Genomic DNA, 7,556 nt, shown 5'->3' on the forward strand with positions numbered 1-7,556 from the left:
AGATAAAGAATAGTGAGACAAATTTAGGGACAACTCAGGTGAAAAAAATTGAACTTGGTGCAAAGAAAAAATAGAATATCTTAATTGTTTCATAATAAAGACTGAGTAAAGAGGCAATTTTTTCTAAAAAAAATTCAAACCTAGGTGGCTTTATTTAGCAAGTGTTAACAAAATTTTAATACTACACATTCTATTCTAAAGCACGGATTGAGGAAATCTCCACAGTTCACTTGAGGAAGATAGCATAGACCTAATATTAAACTGGGAAGAGAAGGAGCCAAGAAAAAATAATTATATTTTAGTATAGATAATTATACTATACACAGTGGAAATAATTATATTTTAGGTCAAATAAGATTGTAATAGTAGAAAACACTTGTTAGAAAAAATATATAAATGTAGGAAAATGAAAATTCATCATATGCCAACTTTGTGTGTGTGTATGAATTACTTGTTTAAGTTTTTGGTTCATGTCTTCTGAACATCTGGGTGAAGACAACTCGAAAAATGTTTTTCTCACCCATAAGCATCCCCTCTGCCCTGGCCATGGTCTTCATGGGGGCAAAGGGAAACACCGTGGCCCAAATGTCCCAGGCACTTTCTCTAAGCAAAAGCAGTGGCAGAGGTGGATACTTCCACCAGGGTTTTCAGAACCTTCTCACAGAAGTTAACAGGACCGGCACACAGTACTTGCTCCGAACCGTCAACAGGCTCATTGGAGAGAAGACTTATGGTTTCCTCCCATCTTTCAAAGATTCCTGCCTCAAATTCTACCAAGCAGAGATGGAAGAGCTGGACTTTATCAGTGCTGCGAAGGAATCCAGGAAACACATAAACACCTGGGTAGCCCAAAGGACAGAAGGAAAAATTACAGACCTGCTGTTTCCAAATTCAGTGGACCCCATGACTTGTCTGGTTCTCGTGAACACCATCTACTTCAAAGGAAACTGGGAGAATCAGTTTAACAAACAGCACACCAAGGAAAGGATGTTCAAAGTCTGCAATAATATGGAGAAACCTGTGCAAATAATCTTCAAGAAATCCCCCTTTAAAATGACCTACATCAGAGAGATATTCACGAAGATTCTGCTGCTTCCCTACGTCGGCAGGGAGCTCAATATGCTCATCATGCTTCTCGATGAAAACGCGATTTGAAAACGGTGGAAAAGGAACTTGCTTATGAGAAATTCATCAAGTGGACGAGGCTGGATCTGATGGAGGAGGAGGTTGAGGTGTCCCTTCCCAGGTTTAAGCTGGGGGAGAGCTATGACATGGAGGGCGTCCTCTGCACCCTGGGCGTGACTGACGCCTTCGAGCACACCAGGGCGTATTTCTCCACGATGTTGGCCGAGAGGGACCTGCGCCTGTCCCTGGTCGTGCACAAGACCTTTGTGGAGGTCGACGAGGAGGGCATGGAGGCGGCCGTGGCCACCACCACAGTCCTGATGCTGCGCTGTGCCAGAATCACCCTCAGATTCTGTGCAGACCACCCTTTCCTCATCTTTATCCAGCACAGCAAGACCAGCGGGCTTCTCTTCTGCGGCCAGCTCAGCTCCCCTTGAGAAGGTGGCGGCTGCAGGCAGCCCCACTGGGTCCTACTGGCTCGCTTTCCCCGGTACTCCGTGACGTGCCTGCGACCCAAATTAGCCTTGGCAACAGTCCCAAAATAAAGGGTCTGATCAAGAAAAAAAAAAGGTTTTCACTATTCTGGTGAAATAGTGGTTATGTATTTCAGATATATTTTGCAGATATCTTCTCCACTCGGCTTTTCATAGTCTTAATGGTGTTCTTAATTAAATAGAAGTTCTTAATTTTGATGTAGTTTGATAAAGTAATTTGGTTTTCTCTAATGTGTAATTCTATAGTTTCTTTTATGATTGTCCTACTTAAGGAACCATCTCCTAGTCTAAGTTTATTAACATAATTCTCTAAAAGCTTCATAATTTTTATTTTATATTCAGAATAATTTTTACCTATTATATTTAGACGTACTACACATCTGGAATTTTTATGCTGTATGAAGTGAGGTATGGATGCTCAAGATCAATACTTGTTTCTATATGGACAAGCACCCATTCCTGAAAAATGTACCCTTACCTTGCAGCAAAGTTTCATATTTATTATAATTAGGTGAATACTTATGTGTCAGTCTGTTTTCTCTATTATTTTCACTCTTTTGCATTAATACATCATTTCTTAAACTAAAATACACAGATAATGTGTGATCATATTCAACATTCTCTTGGTTATTTTGTTCCATTTCATTACCATATAAATCCTGAAGCAGTTTTCTTTTTTCCAGCTTTATTAAGGTTTAATTGACAAAAATTATATGTAAGTTGTACAACTTGATGTTTTGATATATGTACACCTTGTGAAATAATCACCACAATCAAGCAAATTATATCCATCACTTCTTATAGTTACCATTTTGTTTTTTCAAAAATTTTAATTGAGATATAATTAACATACAACTTACCAGTTTCAGATATACAACGTAATGATTTGATATTTGTATAAGTTGCAAAATGATTACTACAGTATTAACATCTGTCACCTCACATGGTTACACATTTTTACTCATGATGAAAACTTTTAAGATCTACTTTCTTAGCAACTTTCAAATACGCAATACTTGAATAATAATACTTGCAATAATATAGTATTATTAATGATAGCCACCTTTCTATGCATTGCACCCCCATGACTTACAACTGGAAGTTTATACCTTTTTTAAAATTTTATTTTATTGAAGTATAGTTGAATTTCAATGTCATGTTAGTTTCAGGTGTATAGCACAGTGATTCAATTATTCAGATTATTTTCCTTTATAAGTTATTATAAAATATTGAGTATAGTTCCCTGTGCTATACAGTAGATCCTTGTTGGTTGTCTATTTTATATGTAGTAGTGTGTGTGTGGAATTTTATACCTTTTGACCCCCTTTACCCATTTCATCCAACCATTCACTCCCCAACTCTGGCAATCACCAATATGTTCCCTGTATCAATCACTCTAGATTATTTATAATAACTAATACAATGAAAATGCTATGTAAATAGTTACTGGCATTCAACAAATTCAAGTTTTGCTCTTTGGAACTTCTGGGATTTTTTTGAATAGTATCAATTCAAGCTTGGTTGAATCAGTGGATGTGGAATCCACATATATGGAGAGCCAGCTACATCATGACTAAGTGGAGTTTATTCCAGGAATGTAAGGTTGGTTTCACATTTGAAAATACTTAAGACAATTTGCCATATCAGTTGTCTGAACAAGAATATATATATATATATTACTGCAATAGCTGCAAATAAACATTTGACAAATTCAAGGCACATTCATGGTAAGACTCTTGGCAAAATTGGAATAGAAGGGAACATCTTCAACCTGAGGAGAAACATCAACAGGAAAAAAAAACTGCATTTTACCTTTTGTTATGGGTAAAAAGTTCAATGTTTTTCCCCAGTATATAAGAAGGCAAAAGCGTTTGTTGTTACCATGCCTATTCATTGTCACACTAGAAGTCTTAACCAGAGCAATAAGGAAAGAAAGTAACATGAAAACATATAGATTGGAAAAGAAGAAAAAACTATATCTATTTGAAGATGGCATAATTGTCTTCAAAGTAAATCCCCCAAAATATCTAAAAAATATATATTGGAACTACCAAGGATTACTGCAAGACTGTAGAACACAATTTTGATATACAATTAAATATGAGATTTAATTGTATTTCTGTATATTTGCAATAAAAATAAATTAATAGATTAATAACCATAATAGAACAGTTATTGTTAATAGAACCATTATAATTAGAACCAAATACCCAAAAATACTTAATGATAAGTTTGGCAAAGTGTGTGCAAGGTCATCATTCTAATAACTACAAAATACTGTTGAACATAATCAAAGAAGACATAAATAAATGGAGAGATAAATCAGGTTTATGACTTGGATAGTTCAATATTGTTAAGAAATCAATTCTCCCAAATGTATCTATTCATTTAAAGCAAGCTCAAAGTTCCAGAATATTTTAATTAATGGAAATAGACCATATGATTCTAAAATTTATATGAAATTGCAAAGTTAATATAATTACAATACAATTTTGGCAAAGAACAATTAGAAGGTTGTTGAAAGACTCACATTACCTAATTCCAAGACTCATGATACAACTACAGTAGTGACTATGGATATCACACACTTTATGCTATAAGAAATAAACCAGACTCAAAGTTTAATATGATATAATTCTATTTATGTAAAAGTCTGTAAAGTGTAAACTACAGTGATGGTGAATATTCTGTGTTTGCAATGGGCTGAGTGTATGGAGAGTAGTGTACTACAGAGGAGTTTGAGGAAACATGTTGGGGGTGGTAGAATTATTCTAAATCTTGATTGTGATCACTGTGATGTAACTTGATTTACTTATCTAAACTCAGAACCATATTTTAACATGAGTGAATTTTATTATATGTAAATTTTAACTCAAAAACTCTAGAAAGTTTAGCTATAAATTATTCAATAAAAGTAAATAATGTATTGTTTAGTGATAAAAACCTATTACTAAATTATAAATAAGGTTTATTTGAGAAGAGGAATAAGACAGATACAGTAGAGAGGATTCTGCAAAGGAATTGGTGAGGTTCCAATTCTTAATCTCCATGTGGTTTCCATAGGAGCATGTTTATTATTAGATTTCAACTGTATCTGTATGTATACACATACACTTTTCAAAATCTAAAATAAATTTCCCAAACAAATAATATTTATAAAGAGAAAGCAGTTTTCTATGAGATGAATAGAAGATGATAACTTCTGATAGTTTAGTGGGTGGAATGAATCACAAAGTAAAATCTTGGTTGACAGTAGAGGAAATTTAATTGGCTAAGATAACAAACAGAATTTCTTGGCCAATGTTATCTAGAACAATAAATAAATAAGGCATTAAAATCACTTTATACACCTGTATCTAGGAGCTTAAAACATATTTCTAGGGAGTCCTTCTTATTCACACTCTATTTCTGCTGTGGTGGCTTAATTCTCAGGCCTACTATTTGTTTTGGCAGATATAGGGTCATTATTTCTTGGCTTATGTCCTACTGATTTAGGTACTCCATAGGTTCACCTCAAATTGTTCAAGAGAAAGTTTCACACCTGATTTTCATTGATCTAATCTGGGTTAGGTTGCAATTAAAGAAAATTAGGACCTGGACTAGTGTAATGCAAATGAGAGTGCTAATGCAAAAAACTTAAACACTCAAGCAGATCTTTCCCCATTGTACAGATAAAGAAGTTGAATCACAAAAGCTCAGGTTACATAATAATTAAGATATTAATATTTAATTTTATTTCAGATGTCTGAGTTCAAATCCTCAACCTGATGCTTTACTTTGTCAAGTCTTTCAATAAGAGAAAGATAAGAGAGTTTGTTAATAACGTGAATGGTATGTAGACTCCAGAAGGATCTGGGCAAATTGGAATGGTGAATGGAACATCTAAGTATAAATTTAATGGGAAAAATAATTAGTCCTGTTGTTATTAAATAAAACAATTGCATAATATGGCTTTACTTAATGCAATTATATCTCAATGCTATTATTGCAATGCTGTCTTTTTCTCCCTCTATTTCTGTTGATATTTACTTTATATATTTAGATGCTCCTATGATGGATACATAAGTATTTATGTTATATCCTCTTGTTGGATTGACCAATTTATCATATGTGACACCCTTCTTTGTGTTTTGTTACAATCGTTGTTTTAAAGTCTATTTTATTTGATATAAATATTAATACCCCAGATTTCATTTTGCTTCCATTTGCATGAAATATCTCTTTTGCATCCCTTTACATTCAGCCTGCATGTGTCTTTAGATCTGAAGTGAGTCTCTTGTGGAAAGCATATAGAGAGATCCTGGTTTTTGTTTTTTTTATCTTTTTTTTTTTTATGCATTAAGTCACCCTATGTCTTTTGATTGGAGCATTAATCCATTTCATTTAAAGTGATTATTGATAGGGACATACTTATCGCATGTTGTTAATCTTTTTCTGGTTATTTTTGTGGTTCTTCTCTGTTCATTTATTTTTCTTTTAGTCTCTTCACTTTGGGTTTGATGATTTTCTTTACTGTTATCTTTGGATTTTTTTGTCATTACTTTTTGTGTATGTATTATAGGCTTTGGTTTTGTGGTTACTATGAGGTTCATATATAACAATCTATATATAAAGCAGAGTATTTTAAGTTGATCCTCACTTAAGTTCAAATGCATTCTAAAACACTAAATTTTTACTACCCCCCACATTTAATTATTTTACATTATAAGTTATATCATTTTTTTTAATTTTGTGCATCCCTTAACTACTTATTGTAGTTTTAGTTATTTTACTACAGTTTTTCTTTAACTCTTCATTCTAACTTTATGAGCTGTTTTTCTACTTCCTTTAGCATATATTTGTTTTTACTAGTGAGATTTTTTTTCTTTCATATATTTTCGTATTTCTAGTTATGACATGTTCCCCCACTTAAAGCAGTTCTTTTAACATTTCTTGTCATGCTGGTTTAGTGATGATGAAGGCATTTGGTTTTTGCTTGTCTGGGAAATGCTTTATCTCTCCTTCAATTCTGAATGATAACTTTGCCAGATATTGTATTCTTGGTTGTAAGTGTTTTTTTTTTTTTTTTTTTTTTTTTTTTCTTTTTCCTTCAGCACTTTGAATACATCATTCTACTCCCTTTTGGCCCACACAGTTTCTGCTAAGAAATTTGCTAATAGACTTATGGGGGGTTCACTTATATATGTAACATATTTTTTTCTTCTTGCTGCTTTTAAATTCTTTCTTTATATTTAACTTTTGATATTTTAATTATAATGTGTCTTGGTGTAGATTTCTTTGGGTTCCTCTTTTTTGAAAATCTCTTTGATTCCATGATCTGGATGTCTGTTTTCTTTCCCAGGTTAGGGAAGTTTTCTGTCATTATTTCTTCAAATAGGTTTTCTTCTTATTTCTCTGTGGCTGCTACAATGTGAATATTGGTATGCTTGATGTTGTTAGAGAGGTTCCTCAAACAATTCTCATAAAAAAAAATATTTTTCCCTTTGGCTGCTCTGATTCAGTGATTTCTACTAACCTGTCTTCCAGATCCCTGATCTGTTCCTCTTTATCATCTAAATTGCTGTTGATTCCCTCTAGCATAGTTTTCTTTTCAGTTACTGTATTCTTCAGCTCTGAATGTTTCTCTCTTATATTTTCTTTTTGTTGAAGCACTTATTATGTTCATCCATTCTTCTCTTGAGTTTTGTGAGCATCTTTATGATCACTACTTTGAATTCTTTATCAGGTAGATTACTTATCTCTATATCATTAACATCTGTTTTTGAGTTTTGTCTTGTTCTTTCATTTTGAAATATTTCATTGTTTCCTCATTTTGTGTGTCTCTCTGTGTATGTTTCTGTATATTAGACCAAACTTAACTCTATCAGTCTTGAAGGAGTGGCCATGTTTAGAGGATGATCTTTCTGCTTCAACTCTACCCTAGATCTTCGTTGTCTG

At 33.2% G+C, this 7,556-nt stretch overlaps 1 pseudogene across 1 annotated transcript; it reads left to right on the forward strand.

The window, feature by feature from the left end:
• The first annotated feature begins 470 nt into the window (after nt 1-470).
• On the forward strand, nt 471-1,562 carry LOC307064840 (serpin B6-like; annotated as a pseudogene). The gene has a single exon. The product of its transcript is annotated as a serpin B6-like (transcript).
• Nucleotides 1,563-7,556: the final 5,994 nt, after the last annotated feature.

Source organism: Hyperoodon ampullatus, assembly GCF_949752795.1.
Source record: "Hyperoodon ampullatus genome assembly, chromosome: 15".
In the NCBI taxonomy this organism is placed as follows: Eukaryota; Metazoa; Chordata; class Mammalia; order Artiodactyla; family Ziphiidae; genus Hyperoodon; species Hyperoodon ampullatus.